General features: G+C 37.5%; 1 protein-coding gene across 3 annotated transcripts in view; it reads left to right on the top strand.

The window, feature by feature from the left end:
• PTCHD4 (patched domain containing 4) overlaps positions 1-24,571 on the top strand; it is a gene marked incomplete at both ends in the record, with an annotated part of 153,711 nt that overhangs the window by 65,406 nt on the left and 63,734 nt on the right. The window lies entirely within an intron of this gene.

The following is a 24,571-nucleotide window of genomic DNA, read 5'->3' as shown; positions in this document are numbered from 1 at the left end:
CCTAGTTTAAGCTAAAAGTAGTTTGATATAAAATTGTTGCCTTACAGTCAGATTTTCCAAATATATATAAAAAGAGTCTGCCTGTCCTTGTTTTGTGCCATAGTGCCTGTGCTTTTGCAGCTGAAAATAGCATTGGTGCTTGTTCTTGGCACATGTTACTGCAAGCTTCTACCTAATTTGCTGTCCACACTCCCCCCGAAGTCCTTTTCAGCATTGCCACTTTCCAAGTATTTCCTTCTCATTGACTATCTATGTCTCACTTTCCACAAAGCTATTCATTTTCCAGTTTTGAGGTTGACACACATCCTTCTACTAACTCTCTTCTTGCTAGAAATCCTGTTTTCTATTCCTGGGTAGTAGGTTTTTGTTTTTGTTTTTTTCTAATTCATTTGTTTCCATTATTACAAAAACAATGCATTTTTAGGAAAACATTGAAAGATAAACAAAATCTAAAACCGTCATCCAGAGATAATTGTTGATAAAAATTTCATGTTTATTCTTTGACTATATCTATAGAGAGATAAATATGTCAATATATGAAACAAAATGAGATGACTATATATATACTATTATGCAGCCTGCTTAATTCAATAACTCAACTATTTCCATATGTGCAAAAAAAGTGTAAAACCTGAACATATACTATTTTCACTAATAGTTATATGTTAACATGTGTGAATACTGCTCAGATTAAAACATAGAACATCACCAGCATTCCTATAGCCTCTTTCTAATCATACCCTCTCCCTCACAATAATCATTATCCTGACTTGTAAGGTTACCAGCTCTTAGCTTTTCTGCATAGTTTCACAACCTATGTTATAATGTACATAAAAATATATATTATTATCTCTTCTAGGTGAACTAAATATTTTATCAATGTAAACTGACTTTCTATCTCTAAAAACAGTTTTTGCTGTAAAGTCTGTTTAGCTTAATCAGACTCTTTTGCTTATATTTTTAAAATATACCTTTTTTCCATTCTTTAAGTATCAACCTTTCTGTTTTCTTAGATTTTCTATATGTGTCTTGTAAGTTGCATATAGTTGGATGTGGAGATTTTTCCTGTCTTAATGATTTTTGTCTTTTAGCTGAAGAACTTGATCCCTTTAGTTCCTTTAATATAATTTCATATATTTGAGAGTTTAAATTTACCATTCTATTTTGTGCTTCCTATTTGTCTCACACTTCCCATATATATTCCTATCTATCTGCCTATATATATATATATATATATATATATATATATATATATATTTGTTCCCTTTTTGGCCATCTTTTGGATTGAATTAATACCTTTTATTATCCCATTTTTTCCCTTTGCAAGTTTGAAAGTTAAATGTTGGCTTCTAATTTTGTGATTGCTTTAGAAATTATAATATTGATACTTAACTTATCAAAATCTAAAATGCATCAAAACCTTCATTTTTCTTCCTTATGTAATAAAGTAGTTAGATCATTTGAACTCCATTTAGACCCCCTCCTGACTTACCTGTTAATCCTGTCTACCACTTTAATTCTAATGCTATTATTTAACCTCAGTAGACATTACTATTTCTTTTTTATATAGTACATGGTCTTTTACATTTACCCACATACTTACTACTTTTTTGATCATCATTTCTTCTTACATCTCACACCTTTCATCTGGGGTTACTTTTTTCTGTCTAAAGGAAATTACTTAGTACCTTTAGAGATGTTGAAAACTCAATTTTTTGAGTGAAAAACTCAATTTTTTGTTTGAGTTCTTTGAAAAAACTCAATTTTTTGTTTCTTTATCTGAACATGTCTGTTTTCCTCTCATACTTGAAAGTTATTTTTGCTGGGTATGTAATTCTTTAATTACATTGAAAATAATGATTCTCTATCATCTTATTCCTCTTTTTCCTCTATTTTTAAGATTTTTCTTTGTCTTTGGTTTCCTCTACTTTCACTATGATATATCTAGATGTGGCTTTCTTCGTATTTATCTCACTGAAAATTCATTAAGTCCCTTGGTTTCATGAAGTATTGTCTTTCATAAATTCTAAAAATTTATCACTTTTATCTATTCAAATGTTATTTCTATCTTATTTTTTTCCCTCCCTGTTGAACTCCAATGAAACATGTTACAACTTCGCATGTCTCTTATCCTCCTTTTGGCATTTTCCCTTTGTCTCTCTGTGCTGAATTCTGAATAATCTCTTCTGTTTGATAGAATAGTTTACTAATTTTCTCTTTTGCTGTATGCTTGAGGGTGACACCCTCATGATTGGGATCAGTGCCTTTATAAAAGAGACCCCAGAGAGCTAGCTTGTCCCCTCTACCATGTGAACCAAGAAGTGACCCTTCACCAGAAAATGAATCTGCCATTACCTTGGTCTTAGACTTCCTAGCCTCTAGAATTGTGAGAAATGAATGTTTGTTGCTTTTAAGTCACCTGGTTTATGGTATTTTTGTTATATCAGCCTGAAGGAACTAAGACACTGCACCTAGGCTATTACTAAAATACCTATCAAATTTTTAATTTTTATTATTGAATATTTTTATGTCTGAAAGTTTGACTGAGTTCGTTTTTGAGCCTATGTCTATATCTATTTTGTGTTATTTGAAGATACTTTCAAAGTTATGTATTTTTAAAAACAGTAAATGTAGTCTTCAAAGATTTTTATATTCATTATATTATCTGGGGTCTCCGTGGCTCTGCTGCTGTCTGTTGTTTGTACAGGTCTTAAATCAATTGCCTTATTTCCTTGTGTGCCTAGTTATCTATGAGTGTGTGGTAGTCATTATCCCTGAAAAAAAATTGTGTGTTTTCAGATTCCTATGATGCTATTCCCTCTTCCAAAGAGGCTTGTGTTTGCATCTGTCTGTCACCTGTGGGCACTTATGATTGGAAACATCTCAAATGTAGCTCCCAACTTGAGGTTCCTTGCTCCATCCAGACTATGGTATCCAGGGCGTAAATGTACACAAAGACCCATCTATAAAAACAACTTTTATGATTTTTTTCCTTTTCATTTTTCTTCTCTATTCTACTCAGCACAGATACCATCTCTAAAGTGCTTCATTGCTCTGAATATGTGGCCTTTGAGATCCCAGCTTGAGGTGGGGAAGGTGTCTCAATAAGACTTCTCACCTCTCACAGACCATAAAACTAAATTTCTGCCCTCCCTCATAAATGAAGGCTATTAATCTGAAGCCCAAGTGTGCAGTATTATTATTTTAAAAAAAATCTCAATGAAAATAGAGTTACTGTGAAATTCTGCTTAGCACTCTACATTCAGTCTTAGCCCAAGAATTTATTCTTAAAGTTCCCCACTATATTTGCAGCACTTTAGTGATTTTTAGGACTAGGTTTGTTAGTATATTTTGTGTTTATTTTTTATCTAGCATTTTTCTTGTTTTGGGCTAAAAGATTGATCCAAATAGCACGATCCTGTAATATCAGGAAGCAGAAACAGCTGCAGTGTCGTTTTTAATGGCTGGATATTATTCTGGACTCTGTTTTTAAACCATTATTATTTTAGTATTTTCATGATATACATGTATTGTATGCTTAATGTTAATATTAACTGCTTTCTAACCCAAATTTGTTTTTCACATAATTTCATAGGTTACAATTTGTTCATTATCTTCATTTTCTGATTTAGTAGATAATATTCAAATACAAACTTTTTAAAGCTTACTTTTACTGTAGACCAATTAATACTTTTCCTTTGAAAAACAGGCATCTCCTTCTCAAAGGAAAGGGTTTGCCACTATGAGAACTTTAATCTGAATTTAGAAGCAAGACATTTCCATACACAAGGTGCACTAGAATGACACTATCTAGAGTAAGACACTACTACATCACCAATGTAGAGTGCAATGGTCAAGAAGTGCCTTCCCCCTGCAGTGACTTGCTTTTCATATCCATGTTCAGGAAGTTAAGAGGATGCCAGTCACTATATTACTAGACCATACTGTTGATAATCCTATCCTACAATTTGATGTACACTTTGAGAGAAAACAAATAATATTCATGGAGATTCTTGAGTTCACAATTCAAAAATATCGGTCTTTGGAGTATTCTGAGTTCAAGTTTCATTAGACCAGATTGATAGAAAACATAATTCAGCTCCACTAGGCAGAACAGATCCAGTGATTTGATGACAGTAAGGTACAAAGAATCTCTTATAAACCAGTGAAGACAGTTAAGAACAGATACATATACCTTTTTTTTTTTTTTGGCCACACGGCATGTGGGATCTTAGTTCCCTGACCAGGGATCGAACCCACGCCCCCTGCGTTGGAAGCACAGAGTCTTAACTGCTGGACTTGCAGGGAAGTCCCCAAGAACAGTTACATATACCTCCTTATCAAAAGGTTCTGACCTTAAATGCCTTGGGGGACAGGTTGCGAATACTGATACGTTTACACTGGTATGTGCAATAGACCATAATAAGACAATAGGGAATGATGGGAATTGGTGCAAGAGAGAATATATAGACAGCCAAAAGGCACTGAAGTTTAATTTTTTTTAAATCCACTACCTATATGAGATACTTCTGCAAGCCAGATTGTATGGTCAGGGAGCCAGGAAAACTGACAGTGGAGATTTAATAATAACTAATAAGTATTCAGCACTTAGAATGTTCCAGTAACAACACTTTACAGGTATTAATTTACCTAATCCTTATAATAATCCATTGCATATGAACTTCTATTATAGATCAGAACAATGAGACAGAATTTTACTAATTGACTGAAGGTCATATCAGGTAGTATGTGTTAGAGCCAGGGTAAAAACACAGCAGCTCTGTCTCCATCTATGCTCTCTGCCGCTAAGTGTATTGTCTTTCCAAGTCTTCATAAGTAGCTAATTATTAGACAAGTTAAAGTTCTAGAAACAAAATTAATACTGTCTACCAGATTCTCTCAAAACTCAGACATATTTTCTATCTGATAAAAAAAGTATACATAGTATTAATATAATAAATCATATTAATATATTAATTGTATACACATACACACAATTACTCAGTTCAGTATAGTTTGAAATTTAGCATGAAGCAGGTCTGCTTTGGTCTTTATTCAAAAATAATTTAGATAGTGAAAAACCAAAAGAGCCAAAAAAAGAAAACAAAGTTTTAAAAGGAAAAACTCACCTCAATATAATATTACCACAAGTTTTTCTCATCATGTAGACTCCATGGATATTGCTAAAAATATCATTGTGTTTGAATGAAAATTCGTCTGTTGAAATGTTAGGCTTTCTATACCTGAAATGAATGGTAAAAATAGGGCACAGTAATGAAAAGTTATTTGAATATGCATATACAACATAAATAGCAGTTGAATCAGCATTAATTTTATTTAATTAAAACGATCAGTAGTTTTTTTCACCTTCCATTAAATGAAGGATTTCTTCTAAGACAAGAATATTGAATGGGAATAGTTATATCATAAACTTTTCTTTCTCCATTTTTTCCATATTTCTAACTTTATAATGCTAAAAAATATTTTGACTAAATATATGGCTTTCATACAACATTTTGCTATCTTGGCAAATCCTTTGTTACCACAAATAATTGTATTACTGTTCAAAAATATTAGACCATTCTAGCTAGTTACATCCTAGAATTCCATGTGTCCTCATATCTGTCTTTGTACCACTTGTAAGTTTTTAGCATGTCCTTCCTTTTGTGCTGTGTGGCCTTTTTCAATATTTACTTAAGGCCCAGAGAACCAGTCCTATCACCATGATAATTTTTATTCAACTATGTCAGCATAAAGGAGCAATAAGAATAGCAGCTATGCACAAGAAAGGCAGGAGTCATTAAGAAGTTAGGGTCTGACGCAGACGTAGTAATGGACTTGAGGACACGGGGAAGGGGAAGGGTAAGCTGGGACAAAATGACAGAGAATGGCATGGACATATATACACTACCAAATGTAAACTAGATAGCTAGTGGGAAGCAGCCACATAGCACAGGGAGATCACCTCGGTGCTTTGTGACCACCTAGAGGGGTGGGATAGGGAGGGTGGGAGGGAGATGCAAGAGGGAGGGGATATGGAGATATATGTATACGTATAGCTGATACACTTTGTTATACAGCAGCAACTAACACACCACTGTAAAGCAATTATACTCCAATAAAGATGTTAAAAAAATAAAAAAAGAAGTTAGGGTCTGAGAATAATTCCAGGAATCACATGAAGAGATATATGATGTTTTATGAATACAAATCAGTTTTCAAAAGTAAATGGAAATGTGTTGGAATGGTCACAATTAAATTAGAAATTCCCACATTCATTTCACTGCAGAGAACTGAGTTAACCCTATGCTCATGTTAAACTCATAGAGAAAATCTTAACACAATTGAAAACATGAAAATTTGTCTTTAACCACAAGCTTAAAATCTTAAATTATAAATTATGTAATTGTTTTCCCTACCTTTGAAATTTCTCCAATACAAGTTATATCTCACATCTACTTTAATTTCCATCATAGGTGTGCTGGGGTTTAGGGTGGCTTCCCCAAACTATGCCACAGTGGCATCTTGATTATTTTGAATTGAAGCTGCTTGAGAAGCAGCTGATGAAGGAAACTCTGACCCTCCTCTGTCCTCCTGAAAGCATGAAATAAATCTCTCATGTGAAAGGTACCCTCCCTGAATCTGGAGATAGAAGGGATACCCTATTGCCAGAGACAGGGAATTTGAGGCTAAGAAGCCTGTGAAAACAAACCTTGTTACTTCTTTAATGCATTACCCCAAGCCCAAACTCTGTTTAGATTTTTCACCAATTAAACAGCCAAAACCTAAGTTTCTTTGTCTTGTCAATTTCTTACAAATTTATCATTTCTTTGTCCAAAAAGTACAGTGGCTGCCTGCTTTGGCCACTTCTTAGGTCCTATTTCTATGAGTGCTCCATGAGCACAAATTAAAATTTGGTTTTTTTTCTCCTGTTAATCAGTCTTGTGTCAGTTTTATTATTAGTCCAGCCACAAGACTGGGGTAGAGGGGGAAATTTGCCCTCCCTGACAGGTCCAGTTATGACAAACTACGTGTGCATTAAATTGTTAATTAAGCCATACTTGTAATGTATTAACATTTATCTTCCCTTCTGATGCATAGTCACTGGTAAATATCTTCTGAAACTCTACCCATATATGTACCTTAGATATTCTTTAAGCATCTATTGATCCGAACTAAAGCTTTATATGAAATAGCAGCTTTCATTAAAAGAAGCATTAAAAGAATCATTTTTAAAAGATTTAAAAGAATCATTTTTAGGGCAATTACCCTTAAATCATTGTTTTTTGTTTTTTTAAAATTTTTTTAATACCATGCATTTTATGTCTTCCTTCCTTCCTTCCTTCCTTCCTTCCTTCCTTCCTCTTTTATTTTATTTATTTTTGGCTGCATTGGGTCTTTGTTGCTGCGCGTGGGCTTTCTCTAGTTGTGGCAGGTGGAGGCTACTCTTCACTGCAGTGCGCAGGCTTCTCATTACGGTGGTTTCTCTTGTCGCGGAGCACGGGCTCTAGGTGCGCAGGCTTCAGTAGTTGTGGCGCACAGGCTTAGTTGCTCTGCGGCATGTGGGATCTTCCTGGACCAGGGCTCGAACCCGTGCCCCCTGCATTGGCAGGCAGATTCTTAACCACTGCGCCACCAGGGAAGCACTAAATCATTGTTTTTAAGATTTAATTTAATATATAACAAAGAAGGGAATCCTTGAACTTTTTGCAGATTTTAGTAATTAGGAAGTCAATGATGATTATCAAGTTATATATTTATGTAGAAATATTACTAATGAAAAATATTTATGATAAAACGCTTATTGACCATTTATGTCACTATTCAAACAGAGCCTCTCATTTCTATTTAAATATACCATATTACAAGGTAAAGGAAATATGTCATTCTTTTTGCTTAAATATTACATATGTTCTACTACCATGAATTTGCATAGGAACTGGGTTAAAATTCCATTCCGTTTACTGAAATGTTTGATATTTATGATTTATAGTATTTTTGTAAATGTAAAACCAGAATTATCCTGTTTTCTAGGTTCTAAGATTATAATGACAGGTTAGCATAGATTACTATAATATTTAGAGTTTAAATTTTGAACTTCATAGGGCTTTAAGCCATTAGCGTAGTTTGTTGAGTTTACTGGTGATTTACTATTGTCTTTATTTTTCCTTAATATGTTAAAATAACTTTAGGCATTTGCCAAAATTTTATCCTATTACACACAAAGACTGAGTTTTGCATATGGTTGCACTATAAAAAACTAAACTTGGAAATCTGAAGTTATTTGCCCTTCAAATCTTGAAATACCAAATGTGCCTTACTAAATAGAAAAAAAATTTTTTTCAAAACTGTTTTAATGTCATGCTTTTAAATTGCTCTCAGAATGTCTGCCGGAACTGTAAGAAAACTAAATATTTAAACCACTGAAAACTAAACCTTTCCATTCTGAAGCTCAAAATCATATTTTGAATCATGCATAAATGCAACATTGGCATTATAAGGCATCATTAAAACTTCCTTTAGTAATATTCTTTAAACACGCTAAAACTCATTTTTCTTTTGCAGAAACAAACTAAAAAAGCAAACAAAAACTACTTTGCAAACGTTATTAGCCACACAATTGTCTTTCCTCCTCCATTTTACCTCTAACACAGTTATCTTGCCTTTGTCTTGTCATTTATTCGACTTTTTGATGTCTACTTTTAAATTTTACCCTAACGTTTAGAAATGTGTAATCTATATAAGTAATCATCCAAATGTATGTCTATATTTAATTTGATTTATTTTCTTATATTAATTAAATTAAATCATAATTAATTCTTTAGTTCAATTCCATTCTGAAGGCATTAAGGGCATGTTTACTCTGTGCTTTGCCATATACATTATATATATTATTTTATAGTCCTTTTAAACATTTTTCAAAGTTATTTATCTTGATATGCATTAGTTGCCCTCAAAAAAATATAGTCTTGTTTGGAAGTCACTTACACTACATTTATGAGTTAATTCGTCGTTTCATTCAAAATTCTTCTTGAACACCTATTATCTTTTAGACACTATGCTAGGTAGTGGGGGAAAAATAGGTAAGTCAGACTGATGTGGTCCCTTCATTCATGGAGATTAAGTTCTAATTTTTATACATATGGAAAATTAAGGACTGATTTAGGATATAATCTGAGATATTTTGCAAAGATAAATAGTAAGCACCATGAAAGGGCCATAAAAAAAGAGATATGAGGTTGTGGTTGATTCCTTGAAGAAAATTCAAGGGAAGATGAAACTCGATGTCAGCTTCATAGGTAGACAGTTCTTCTAATTAGAGATGCTGCTACAGACATTTTTAATCGCATACCTTCCTTACAAACCACTAAAAGCAAACGAAGAGTCACAACTATAAATTGTGAAGAATGTCTGCTCTATTGGACCAAGATGAGAGATGATGAAGAGTCAGCTTGTATCCATCTCCTTGATCTTATGGCAGGCAGCAGATTTCCTGACAGTTAAATGTCAGAACTCTGGAAAGAGCTCAGACCACTTTTCTAATAGCAGAATGAGGTGTAGAAGCCAAGGCAAGCCTTGGGAGGGTCAGAGGAATGTCCCATGAGAACCCAGTCTTCTAATACTGTAAAATGTTAGGAAAAATGGAGCAAAGGAAAGAGTAGTCTTCTTTGATGTAGCTAAGCCTGGGTGAGGGCCGGAGGGGGAGCAGTGTGGACACCTCTTAATCTCAGGGAACCTACATTTCAGGAGGGTCTCTGTGAGCCATACAGACTTCCTGAGTACCAAAAGCTAAAAGGAGATGGGCAAACAGGATAGAGGACACAGAGGATTTAGTGAGGGAGATCCTAAGATGGCCAGTCCAAACTGAAACATGAAGGGCGAGCCCACCTCACTTCTGCTACCAACCCCTCAGGGTTCAGCAATAGCTGGTCCAGACAGAATTGCCTCCATTTCATAACCAGGGAGGTTCCAGCATACAAAATGAAGGGAAAAAATGTAAGCAAAATGCAGATAATGGAGTTCTACCAGAAGAGCAGTTTATCCCAGAAAAACCTCAAAGCATGCCACATAGAAGATAGAAACACCACGACCTCACTAGGTATTACAAACATGTAAAAAATAGACACAAAAGAAAACAGAAAAACTGAAGAGACAGTAAAAAAAAAAAAAGACAAAGGAAGAAAGGAATATTAAGTAGGCAGAACACAGGGAAAAAAGGGAAGGAAAAAATAAAACCATTATCAGAGAGAGAAGCTACCTTGAAAGCAACAAAACAAGTGAAAACACATTTAGAAACATAGAACACAGACATGAGGAAATCGCATAAAGTGAAATAAAAAAGAACAAAAATAGGAAAGCAATTAGAAGATGATTGAGAGGGAGACCAAGGCATCAATATAATGATAAGCAATGATTCTGAGGGAAAATATAGAAATATGGAACAGAAATAAAATATTAATAATTACCCCAACCATACTTCAAGCATTAAGATTAAAGATAGATAGTCTCCTGGGTGTAATAGCTCAGGAAATATAGCACACATGACCCCTTTTTAAAAATGAAGTACGTTTATAAAATGTCATTAAAAAGGGAATCAGAATAAAAAATCAAAAAGGAGAAGCCATGATAGAGCTATTGAATATAGAACCAAAGTTACAAATTCTTGTTATTATAATCATAGTGTCCAAAGATAATGCTGTAAAATTCTGTAAATATATATATTTTAGTTATCCATTGTTGCATAACAAATTACCCCAAAACATACTAGCTTAAAACAACCAAAATTACTATCTACCATTTCTAGGAGTCAGGAACCTGGATATGGCATAGCTGGATCCTCTGTTTCAGGATCTTCTGTAAGGTTGTGATTAATTTTCAGCTAGGGCAGGATCCCTTCCAAGCTCACTCAGTGGCTGTTGACTGGGTTCAATTCCCCACAGACTGTTGGATGGAGGGTCTCAGTTCCTCAGTAGCTGTTGTTGGCCAAAGACTATTCTCAGTTCCTTGTCACACGGAATTCTCCAAAATAAGAACATGCTTCATGGAAGCACAAGAGAGTCTGTGAGCAAGATGGCAGTCAAAGCCTTTTACAGTCTAATCACAGAAGGGACATTCCATCACTTTTGCTCTATTTTATTTATTAAAAGCAAGTCACCAGACTCTAATCAATAAAATTAGAACTGAAAAGGAGAAGTTACAGTGGACACCGCAGAAATACAAAGCATCATAAGAGACTACTACAAGAAACTCTATGCCAATAAAATGGACAACCAGGAAGAAATGGATAAATTCTAAGAAAGGTATAACCTTCCAAGACTGAACCAGGAAGAAATAGAAACTATGAACAGACCAATCACAAGTAATGAAATTGAAACTGTGATTAAAAATCTTCCAACAGGGGCTTCCCTGGTGGCGCAGTGGTTGAGAGTCTGCCTGCTGATGCAGGGGACACGGGTTCGTGCCCAGGTCCAGGAAGATCCCACATGCCGCGGAGCAGCTGGGCCCGTGAGCCATGGCCGCTGAGCCTGCGCGTCCAGAGCCTATGCTCCGCAACGGGAGAGGCCACCACAGTGAGAGGCCCGCGTACCTCCAAAAAAAAAAAAAAAAAAAACTTCCAACAAACAAAAGTCCAGGACCAGATGGCTTCACAGCTGAATTCTATCAAACATTAAGAGAAGAGCTCACACCCATCCTACTCAAACTCTTTCAAAAATTTACAGAGGAAGGAACACTCCCAAACTCATTCTATGAGGCCACCATCACCCTGACACCAAAACGAGACAAAGATACCACAAAGAAAGAAAAGTACAGACCAATATCACTGATGAATATAGATGCAAAAATCCTCAACAAAATACTAGCAAACAGAATCCAACAGCACATTAAAAAGAGCATACACCATGATCAAGTGGAATTTATCCCAGGGATACAAGGATTCTTCAATATACACAAATCATTCAATGTGATACACCATATTAACAAATTGAAGAATTAAAATCATATGATCATCTCAATAAATGAAGAAAAAGCTTTTGACAAAATTCAGCACCGATTTATGATAAAAACTCTCCAAAAAGTGGGCATAGAGGGAACCTACCTCAACATAATAAAGGCCATATACGACAAACCCACAGCAAACATCATTCTCAATGGTGAAAACCTGAAAACATTTCCTCTAAGATTAGGAACAAGACAAGGTTGTCCACTCTCACCACTATTATTCAACATAGTTTTGGAAGTCCTAGCCATGGCAATCAGAAAAGAAAAAGAAATAAAAGTAATCCAAATTGGAAAAGAAGAAGTAAAACTGTCACAGTTTGCAGATGACATGATACTATATATAGAGAATCCTAAAGATGTATGGAAAAGTACCAGAAAACTACTAGGGCTAATAATTTGGTAAAGTAGCAGGATACAAAATTAATGCACAGAAATCTCTTGCGTTCCTAGACACATTCCTAAAAATGAAAGATCAGGAAGAGAAATTAAGGAAACACTCCCATTTACCATTGCAACAAAAAGAATAAAATACCTAGGAATAAACTTACCTAAGGAGACAAAAGACCTGTACGCAGAAAACTATAATACACTGATGAAAGAAATTAAAGATGATACAAACAGGTGGAGAGATATACCATGTTCATGGATTGGAAGAATCAATATTGTGAAAATGACTATACTACCCAAAGCAAATCTACAAATTCAATGCAATCCTTATCAAACTACCAATGGCATTTTTTACAGAACTAAAACAAAAATTTCATATTTTGTATGGAAACACAAAAGACCCCAAATAGCCAAAACAATCTTGAGAAAGGAAAACAGAGCTGGAGGAATCAGGCTCCCAGACTTCAGACTATACTACAAAGCTACAGTAATCAAGACAGTATAGTGCTGGCACAAAAGCAGAAATAGAGATCAGTGGGACAGGATAGAAAGCCCAGAGATAAACCCACGCACATATGGTCACCTTATTTTTGATAAAGGAGGCAAGAATACACAATGGAGAAAAGATAGCCTCTTCAATAAGTGGTGCTGGGAAAACTGGACAGCTACATGTAAAAGAATGAAATTAGAACACTCCCTAACACCATACACAAAAATGAACTCAAAACGGATTAAAGACCTAAATATAAGGCCAGATACTATAAGAGTCTTAGAGGAAAACATAGGCAGAACACTCTGTGGCAGAAATCACAGCAAGATCCTTTTTGACCCACCTCCTAGAGAAATGGAAATAAAAGCAAAAATAAACAAATGGGACCTAATGAAATTTAAAAGCTTTTGCACAGCAAAGGAAACCATAAACAAGATGAAAAGACAACCCTTAGAATGGGAGAAAATATTTGCAAACAAAGCAACTGACAAAGGATTAATCTCCAAAATTTACAAGTAGCTCATGCAGCTCATTACCAAAAAAATAAAAAACCCAATCCAAAAATGGACAGAAGACCTAAATAGACATTTCTCCAAAGAAGACATACAGATGACCAAGAGGCACATGAAAAGCTGCTCAACATCACTTATTATTAGAGAAATGCAAATGAAAACTCAATGAGGTATCACCTCACACCAGTTAGAATGGGCATCATCAGAAAATCTACAAACAACAAATGCTGGAGAGGGTATGGAGAAAAGGGAATCCTCTTGAACTGTTGGTGGGAATGTAAACTGATGCAGCCACTATGGAGAACAGTATGGAGTTTCCTTAAAAAACTAAAAATAGAATTACCATATGACCCAGATATCCCACTACTGGGCATATACCCAGAGAAAACCATAATTCAAAAACCACAGGGCTTCCCTGGTGGCGCAGCGGTTGGTAGTCCACCTGCCAATGCAGGGGACATGGGTTCGTGCCCCGGTCCGGGAAGATCCCACATGCCGTGGAGCGGCTGGGCCCGTGAGCCATGGCCGCTGGGCCTGCGCATCCGGAGCCTGTGCTCCACAACGGGAGAGGCCACAACAGTGAGAGGCCCGCGTACTGAAAACAAAAAACAAAAAACAAAAACACATGCACCCCAATGTTCATTGCAGCACCTTTACAATAGCCAGGTCATGGAAGCAACCTAAATGCCCATCGACAGACAAATGGATAAAGAAGATGTGGTACGTATATACAATGGAATATTACTCAGCCATAAAAAGGAATGAAATTGGGTCATTTGTAGAGACATGGATGGACCTAGAGACTGTCATACAGAGTGAAGTAAGCCAGAAAGAGAAAAACAAATATCATATATTAACACACATATGTGGAATCTCGAAAACTGGTACAGATGAACCGGTTTGCAAGGCAGAAATAGAGACACAGATGTAGAGAACAAATGTATGGACACCAAGAGGGAAAGGTGGCTGGGGGGTGGTGGTAGTGGTGGGATGAATTGGGAGATTGGGATTGACATCTATACACTAATATGTATAAAATAGATAACCAATAAGAACCTGCTGTATAAAAAATACATGAAAAAATGAAAAAAAATAACCAGTGCCTGACACATACTAGGCACTCAATGAATGTTATCATCATCATCATTACTATTATTCCAGTTATTAAAATGCTGCTGTGATTATCACTGGACACGTACTTTTATTCACTTCTCTAATTATTTTCTTTTTTTTAATATATTTATCAATCTGTCTCTAGTAAAATTTTAAACCAATCGCCTCTATTTTTTAAATTAATTAATTAATTAATTAATTAATTTATTTTTTATTTTTTGCTTTATAACAAATTTAATCAGTTATACATATACATATGTTTCCATATCCCCTCCCTTTTGCGTCTCCCTCCCACCCTCCCTATCCCACCCCTCCAGGCGGTCACAAAGCACCGAGCTGATCTCCCTGTGCTATGCGGCTGCTTCCCACTAATTATTTTCTTATGATAACTTCCTAAAAATGAAATTGCAGGCAAAAGCATATATATCATTGTCAAATTACTTTTCAACCAGTTTATGTTAATTTACCTTCTCAGCAGAACATGACAATGTTTGTTTCCTCAAACTCTCACCAGTTCTGTCAAGTTTCATCTTAATAACTGATGATAACTTGAAAAGCAAGAAATGCTCTTACATTTTCATTTTAGTCTGTGTATCCTTATTATTGAGGCTAAATTTTTTTCCCTTTTTTTATGAAGGTATAATTGACATACAGCATTATATTAGTTTCAGGTGTACAACATAATGATTTGATATTTGTATACATTGCAAAATGTTCACCACAATAAGTCTAGTTAACATCCATCACCACACATAGTTACAGAATTTTTTTCTTGTGATGAGAACTTTTAAGATTTACTCTCTTGGACCTCCCTGGTGGCGCAGTGGTTAAGAATCCGCCTGCCAGTGCAGGGGACACGGTTCGAACCCTGATCTGGGAAGATCCCACATGCCGCGGAGCAGCTAAGCCCATAGACCACAACTACTGAGGCCTGCGTGCCTAAAGCCCGTGCTCCACAGTAAGAGGTGCCACCGTAATGAGAAGCCCGTGTGCCACAAGAAGAGTAGCCACTGCTCGCCGCAACCAAAGAAAGCCTGTGCACAGGAACGAAGACCCAATGCAGCCAAAAATAAATAAATGTATATAAAAAAAAAGTTTACTCTCTTAGTGACTTTCAAATATGCAATACTTAACTATAGTCACCATGCTGTACAATACACCTCCATGATTTACTTATGGTATAACTGGAAATTTGTACCTTTTTATTTCCTTCATCCATTTGCCTGCCATTCCACCCCCCCACCTCTGGCAACCACCAATCTGTTATCTGTATCTATGAGCTTGGCTTTTTTTTATTCCACGTATAAATGAGATCATGAGATATTTGTCTTTCTCTTTGTGACTTATTTCACTTAGCATAATGCCCTCAAGTTCCATCCACGTTGTCCCAAATGGCATTTTCTTTGGATGACTACCCAGAAGTGGAATTTCTGGATCAGAGGCTGAATTTTTTTGATCTCCTTATTGGCAGGAGAAATTTCTTCTTTTGTGAATTACAATTCATATTCTTTGCCCATTTGTAAGTGGGATGTATTATTTGAATTAATAATTTATAGTTTCTACTTTTAGAACATAAGCACCTCTGGAATATTGATGAATTGAGATTTTAGCAGACTTTCAGCCAGATAGAATTCATTTCTCATCTGGAGCAGGCCGCTAAGAAGGCTCTGAGGAACTCCCCCTTTGTCCCTGGGAAGGTAGAATTGTGTGTTTGAGCCAACTTGAAAGATAGCCAGGAGAGTGTTCACTTCCTATGTGCTGAATTATACCTAATAAGGGCTTTTTAAGGTTTTGAGGACTCCAGCAATAAGCTGAGTGAGGTACATCAAATGGAATAGCAGTTTCAGGAAGTGCTTTATCAAAGTAAAAAGCATAAGAAATTGGAGAGTGATGTGGTCTGTGAAAGTCCCCAAATGGTATGACCAACCTAGAAGAACAAGGCATCTGAGAGCTAAAAGGGGGAAGACATGAGAGAGAGGGAAGAACAGAAGAGCTGAAGGCTTGCTTGGGGACCAATCTCAAAAATCTCAAAAATATGACCCATCCCTTTTAGCCCCCGTCTATATATACAAATGGCCAGGGATGTGTGCGTAAAGTTGAAGAAACATATGGCACACCATATACTTTCCAAAAGCAAGCGTTTCCGTGTTTATCTTTGTATGCAGAATGCTAAGCACAATGCCAAATTCATAATAGGTACTTAAGAAATATTACTACTTTAAGTAAAGAATGAGAGTAGTTGCACAGTTAGGAAAAGGCCTAGGTGAGTGTAACAGTGATACATGGATACTTGGAGGAAGAGAGATACAGAAAGCAGTGATTGGAGGTGGGGTGTGGTTATCAATGTCAACCTCGTGAAGCGAAAAGGATACACCCAAGACAAGGCAAGGTTAGTAGCTAGGCAAACTGTCAGGAAGTGAGAAATCGATGAAACCAAGAATTGGTTGGGAATATAGATATTAAGAAACAACAGAGGGATATCTTGATATTGGGATAAGCGTTGGCCTCAGCCAGGATGGTTATGTATGCTAGAATCTATAACATGAAGCATTCCCCAAGTGAATTAGTAATTTATTTACTTATTCAATAATTATACATTGAACACGCAGTATGTGACTGAATATGCTACTTACTGGGTATATGATGGTGAACAAGGTACATCCTGTAACTTCAAGAAACAAACAATTACAGCAGAGCATAAAGGCCGTGATGGAATAAGGAAAGAGTTTTAAAGGAGTCTCAGTGGGGAAGCCTAATTCATCCTTGGGGGTGAGGAAGGCTTCCCAAAGGAGATGAGACAAATACGGACAACTGTAATGACTGACAATTCAGAATACATTCATTGAGCTGAAGGGGGACAGTTGGAGAGTACAGTTGGCCCTCAGAATCTGCAGATTCCTCATTCAAGTATTCAAACAAATGCAGACCAAAAATATTAAAAAAAAAAAAAATTCAGAAATTTCCAAAAAATAAAAGTTGAATCTGTGGAGTGCTGGCAACTATTTATATAGCATTTGTATTGTATTTACAACTATTTAACTTAGTACATTGTATCAATATTAGGCATTATAAGTAATCTAGAGATGATTGAAAGTAGATGGAGGCTGAGCATAGATTATATGCAAATATTATGCCATTTTCTATAAGGGACTTCAGCATCCACTGATTTTGGTGTCTGTGAGGGTCCTGGAACCAATCCCTCATGTATACTAAGGGATGACTGTAAATTCCTGAAAGGGGCAGCAGAATGCAGCAAAATACGGAGTCCAGAAGGAGCTTGGAGCACTCAGGGAACCTCTTGTATTTTGGTGTCAATACAACCTGGAGCCTATAACGGAAGCAGGCATATAATTTCTTGGCTTTAAAAAATTTTTAATTACCAATTGTATTCTTAGTGGCATGACCTAAAACAACCAGATTTCCTGAATGTTACTTTTAGAATTGTTACAGGTACAAGGATACATGAGAGTCAAAGATCAGTTAGAAAATACTGAGAATGTGCACTTTACCCAGAATATGTGTGTGCAGGCAGAGACTTGTAAGTTCCATGAGGGACCAGACTCAACTATCTTTTACACCATTGAATCCCCAGTATCTAGAATGGTGCCTAGTATATAAATATTTGTTAAAGGAAAGTGAAAATGAGTGACACTGCCACAGCTTGATTATAAAAATTCAGCTTGGTATGAAATGTTTTAAATTCCAGATTGTTTCTGGCTGGTATTTTTACATTTACTGGCCAACTTCCCTGTTCACCAGTAATTTGTGGTCAGCAAATAAAGATCAATGTTAATATTAGCCCACAATTGACACAATGAGAGAGGAAAATCTGCAAGAAATAAAAATACTGTGCTTTCCAAAATCAAGTATTTTTCTTAGATTCTTGTAGTTTTCTCAACCAGGGACAGTTTTGCCCCTCAGCCCCCAGGGGATATTCTGCAGTGTCTGGAGACATTTTTCATTGTCAGGACGGGAGGAATTCTACTGGTATCTGGTGGGTAAAGACAGGATGCGGATAAACTTCATGCACAGAATGGGATGGCCCCCACGACAAAGAAATATTTCCAGCCTAAAACTGTCAACAGTGTTAAGGTTGAGAAATCCTGGAGTTTTTAGACTCAGGGTCTCTGCTTATTTGACACAGGTCGTCAAAAGATGGTTTTATCTTTGAACTCTTAGAATTCTTCTAGCTCTCAAAGTCTATGTTTTTATTACAGTGACTGTATTTGTCTCCTTAATAGAACAAAATACAGTAGGAAGCAGGGAGGAGAAGATGGATTTTGGCTCTTGAGTGAAGTATGCTTTGAAGTGTTAGCCATTTGCCTGCTGCTAAAATGAGATGAAATATTGGAGCCAACTTTTTCCTTGTTTTCTTTCCAGAATGGAGCCTGGGAAAACTTCACAAGTAGGGAGTGTCTCTGGCATTTCTCCTAACTTACCTCTTATCATTATTGGTACTCACCCGCCTCTGCTTCTTTATGTCTTCCCTTTGTGTGTTGTCACCTCACCCATTCTTAATATATGGAGTCCCCCATATATAAATATACATACCCCTCATTCTCCCAAAATAGCCCTTCTCTTGGTGTCCTATTCTTAACCACTTGAGAGGACCCTGAGTCAGTTTTAATAGCTTACAGAGGCTTTGATGTACATACTTGATAACTGGCTTTTTTTTTTTTTTTGCGGTACGCGGGCCTCTCACCGCTGTGGCCTCTCCCGTTGCGGAGCACAGGCTCCGGACGCGCAGGCTCAGCGGCCATGGCTCACGGGCCCAGCCGCTCTGCGGCATGTGGGATCTTCCCGGACCGGGGCACGAACCCGTGTCCCCTGCATCGGCAGGTGGACTCCCAACCACTGCGCCACCAGGGAAGCCCAGTATTTTCATTTTTTAAAGAAAGACAGTAATGGTTAACCCAAAGTTATTGATCAATAATGATGAGATTTCAAGCAGTGACTTATTAGAGCTCTTTAAAGCAACACTTTAAATTTGCCTTTGTTCTTTGGGATTGAATTTGTATGTAAACTCTTAATTCTGCAAACATAAGAATCTATAACCAAGGTTGGTCTTCATCCTTGGCGACAGACAGTACTGGCTGTGATTAAACTACTAAAATATTGAGTTAGCCAAAAAGTTCGTTCCGGTTTTTCCATATGAACTTTTTGGCCTACCCACTATTTCCACACTGATAGATATGTAGCTGCTTCTCTAAGCCTCATGAATTCCCATCATCATCCCCAGTGACCCAGCCCCACTGAGAACCTTCTCCATCTCCCCACAGTTCAGCAGCTACAGGGTTAATACCTGCCCCAGTAGGTGCCTTCTAACTCCAACAGCTTCTGTTCTGATTGGCTCTTTCCCACTGCCACACACAGACACACACACAGACACACACACACACACACACAACATGTTATTAAACAGTTTGAATAGTGTTTTGATTACATCCCCAGCTACAGCTGTTGTCAAGTTATTCTGTCTTTGTTGGTGGGGCTGGTTCTTATCTTCTTAGATCCCAATAAGTAAAAGTGGGTGAAAAGCTTACTTTTCTTAATATTTGGGTACTTGTTTGAATGTTTTCAAGGAAAACAGAAGACCTCAGATATGAACCAAAATTTGATCTTCCACAATATCTTTCTTAAAGTTCCAAAAAATATATCTATATCTTTGTGCAAGAAAATTAATTATGGTAAAAATATCCATGGCAAAAATATGACCATTCTGTTTGTATCCATTTCAAATGTGAAACACACAGAGAATTACAAACAATGGTATATGTTAAGCATAATTTTCTGACTCATAGGGATAAAAAGTGCAATGTAATGATATTTATATGGAGAAAAATAGTAGATGAGGAATGAAACAAGTAGCATGAAACAAGTGGTTTAATTATCAGAGAGCTAAAAGCATATTATGAAAGATTATAATATAGAAGCATGATAAAAAGGGAATGGCATCATTCATCTTTCAAGCACTAAAATTTGTTAAAAGAAGATCCCTTCAGTTTCAAAGTTAAAGATATTTTAATAGTGATATCATCATTATTTTTTAGAAGTCCAATCAATACAAAAAATATAAAGACAAGAGTAAAAAATAATTCTAAGTCTCACCACTCAAAACAGTCATCATTAACAGTTGGTGAGCCTTGGTCTGGATGTCGCCCAGTGTACTTGTGCAGACATAAGGATGGACGAATGGATGAAAGTTTAGATTGATGACAGATGGATAGATTGGAAAATAAAATGATAGCATGCTATATTTTATCCTAAAAGATTTAGTTTTGTTTACTTTAAATTTTTAAGAAGCAAAAGAATTTTTGGAGCTAAAATTTTGCTAAACTTTACACAGTATTCATAAAACACAAGAGAGATTCATTTCTAGAACTTCTATGAGCGAGAGAAAAAGACTATGCAAGACATTAGGAGGTGGGCTTCCCTGGTGGTGCAGTGGATGAGAGTCCACCTGCCGATGCAGGGGACAGGGGTTCGTGTCCCAGCCCGGGAAGATCCCACATGCTGCGGAGGAGCTGGGCCCGTGAGCCATGGCCGCTGAGCCTGCGCGTCCGGAGCCTGTGCTCCACAACGGGAGAGGCCACAACAGTGAGAGGCCCGCGTACCCAAAAAAAAAAAAAAAAAGACATTAGGAGGTGAATTTTTAAAAATATTTGTTTCCCTTTTTAAGTGCCTCCCTTTTCTCTTCCCTATTATGAAACTTTTTTTTTTTCCCGGTACGCGGGCTTCTCACTGTTGTGGCCTCGCCCGTTGCGGAGCACAAGCTCCGGACGCGCAGGCGCAGCAGCCATAGTTCACAGGCCCAGCCACTCCGCGGCATGTGGGATCTTCGCGGACCAGGGCACGAACCCGTGTCCCCTGCATCGGCAGGCGGACTCTCATCCACTGCGCCACCAGGGAAGCCCTCTGAAACATTTGTAATTCAGCACACTTTATTTCCTTATAGCTCCCTCTTTCCCAGCTCCTGACCTTCATTAGTTACTATATAATTTTTTTTTCTAACATAGCCCTTATCCTCCCAATTGTTTAGTTTGAGTTCTATGTTTAAATAGAGTCCAGGCTCATCATCAGCCTTTTCACTGAATCCATACACAGTTATTCTGCTGTTTTGTGATTGATTTAATAATTGTCCATTATCTATTGACTTCCTAGCATGGAATGTAAGCATTTAGCCCACTCACACCACCTCAGCTACACATGCTTCACCCCTGACATCTCCTTATGGTTATATCATCATTTTTTAATTAAATCAATGGTTAGTCCTTACACTAATATGACTAAATTTTTTTTGGGAACTGAGAAGTGATTACATTTCTCCCCTGTTTCAGGTTTTTCCTCAAATTAGTCATTGCCTTGTTTTTCTCGGTTAATGTTACTAATTCTTCCCAGATTCAGTATTATTTCCCACATGTCAAAATGCTTTAAGTAATTGGTTAGGTTCATTTTTCCCTCTTAGAGATGCTGCTTCTGTACAGTATCTCCTGAGCCAGTCAACTGATTACTCTCTAAGTCTGCTGCACTATTGTCACCTTTGGCTGGAGTTGATCTTGACGATCCTCTTTTTCTATGTCCTGTGATGTGAGCCCTGTTTCCCAAATCTTGTGTCTTCTTGTTTACATTGTTAACCCAAATTTCAGAAATGGAGGCCTGATTGACATAGGTGTTTATTTGGGGTATGTTAGGACTGCAACCGGGAGACAGATTCAAAAAAGGACTTGACTATGTTCCACCAGACTTCAAAATGGAGGAAGCTTATAAAGGCAAAAACTGCAAGGCTACAGTTAGGTACATGAGTTGTTTATCAAGAATTATAATTGGAGCTGGCAAGAAGTAAGGGTGCTTATTAAGCAAGGATTGGTTGGGGTCAGAAATGGTTGATAGTTACAAGAGGGAACAACCTTGAGACACAAGATTGCAGCTGGCTGATGTTTTAAAAACAGTTGGTGTGCTTGGGTTTGGTATATTTCACAGAAAGTTCAAGTCTCAGTGATGTAGGGATGTGTCTGAGACCAGATCCTCAATAGCCACCAGCTCTATTTTGTATGACTTTGACTATGATTATTATGATTTCAATCTGTCATCAACATGGAGTACATTCTGAGAAAGGGAGTTTGGGAGACAAATTTTTGAGAACCTTTTCTATCCTTACATCTTAAAAATAGTTTGGCTGGGCATTAGTTAGAAACTTCTTTCTGAAATTTGGAGGCATTTTCCCATTATCTCCTAGGTTCCATAGTGTGGTTGCTGCAGTTACCAGATGCCAGTTTGACTCCCCAGGCTTTATAGGTGACTTGTTTTCACCTCTCTTAAGCCCTTTTGTTCTGAAATGTGGGGTTCTGAATTGGTGCAGCTATTTTTTCATTCTTTTGCTGGGTACACAGTGGGTAATTTCAGTTTGAATGACCTTCACTTATAACTCTCCTAGAGGGTTTTTTCCTTTTTAATTTTGGCAATCATGCTTTCGATTTCCAAAGAGCTCTTTCTTGTTTTCCTGTTGTTCCTTTTTTTTAAACATCCTATCAGGTGTTATGAGGTCAGTCACTTAACTTTCTGAAGATATCATTTATAATTTTCGAAGTTTCTTCTGCTCTCTTCAGAATCACACCTCTCTCTATGTTCTTTTTCCTGTTTGAGTTTCTGTATTCCCTCTGCAAGGCTCTCCTCAAATATCTTGTGATCTCTTCCATGTCAGGTTTTTTTTAAAAGCATACTGGGAACTCTGTGTGCATGCTTGGCACACTTCATGGCTGAGTGCTGTGGCTGGCATCAGAGCACTCTTGAGCAGTGGTACTCAAATCTGGGTTTGAGACTCAAACTTCAGCGTCTCAGAATCACCTGGAAGCCTTGCTAAGACACAGAGTGCTAGGCACCACCCTCAGATTTTTTATTCAGTAGGTATGTCGACTGAAAAAACATGCACAACGTGATGTGAGTTAAGTTTTACTGGGGGCAAAATGAGGACTATAGCCCAGGAGACAGCATTTCAGACAGCTCTGACTGCTCCAGAGAGGTAGGGAGAAAGGTCAGTATTCTATATGATTTTAGTAGAAAGGGGTATGTGCATTCAAGCACATGTTTTGCCAGAGGCTTGCTGCTAGTCACAAGAAGCAGACGTCGCCGGTAATGAATTTAGTGCTTTTTTAGATATGAGAAGATGCAAGAATTTGGGCTCATAAAACCGCCTGAAAATATCTAACTCTCTGAAGGCCTGTTCTGCCAGTTTTTCCTCTGAGTGCCTCATTCCTGATCGTCATCCTGAACCCCTGCCGGGGTGTGCTGAAGTTCAGCAGCTGCAATGGCTAGTCACCTAATCCTGGTAGAGGCAGATGGCAAATGCCAATTTTTAGTGGGCAGGTAGAGCCTGAGAATTTGCATTTGTAAAAAGTTTGCAGGTGGGCTTCCCTGGTGGTGCAGTGGTTGGGAGTCCACCTGCCGATGCAGGGGACATGGGTTTGTGCCCCAGTCCGGGAGGATCCCACATGCCGCGGAGCGGCTGGGCCCGTGAGCCATGGCCTCTGAGCCTGTGCATCCGGAGCCTGTGCTCCTCAACGGGAGAGGCCACGGCAGTGAGAGGCCCGTGTACAGCAAAAAAAAAAAAAAAAAAAAAAGTTTGCAGGTGATGGTGGTGCTGCTGATCGTAGAGCCACAGTGTAAGAAGCATTGGTCTAGAGGAAACTCAGTTCAGCTCCCTGCCTGGTGGAGATACATCTGCTACCAGAAGCAGAGCAAAGGAATCAGACTGGGATTGTCACTCTTCAGTACTGAGCTTTCTCTAAAACCTTCAGTTTTAGGAAAGTTCTCATTCCAGAGCTTCACTGTACCCCGTGTCTTGCAAATTATAGTCCCTCTGATAATTTCATCAGAGAAAAAACCTCACGCTACCTGGGGGTCTAGCTGTTCCTTATAAAGAGTTCAACCAGACCTTCTCTTTTCAGTCCAACATCCCATTTCCTTCCTCCTAAAGTGCTACTTGCCTCCAATTCCTGAATCCTTCTAAGGTCTCTGCAGCTTAAGTCTGCCTGGCACCCTTCCGTTCAGGCACACACCTTTCATTTCCCCC

The sequence above is a fragment of the Mesoplodon bidens genome, assembly GCF_964165515.1.
Source record: "Mesoplodon bidens genome assembly, chromosome: 10".
NCBI lineage: Eukaryota > Metazoa > Chordata > Mammalia > Artiodactyla > Ziphiidae > Mesoplodon > Mesoplodon bidens.
The sequence above is the reverse complement of the archived record's forward strand: the minus strand, read 5'-3'. Positions and strand labels throughout refer to the sequence as shown.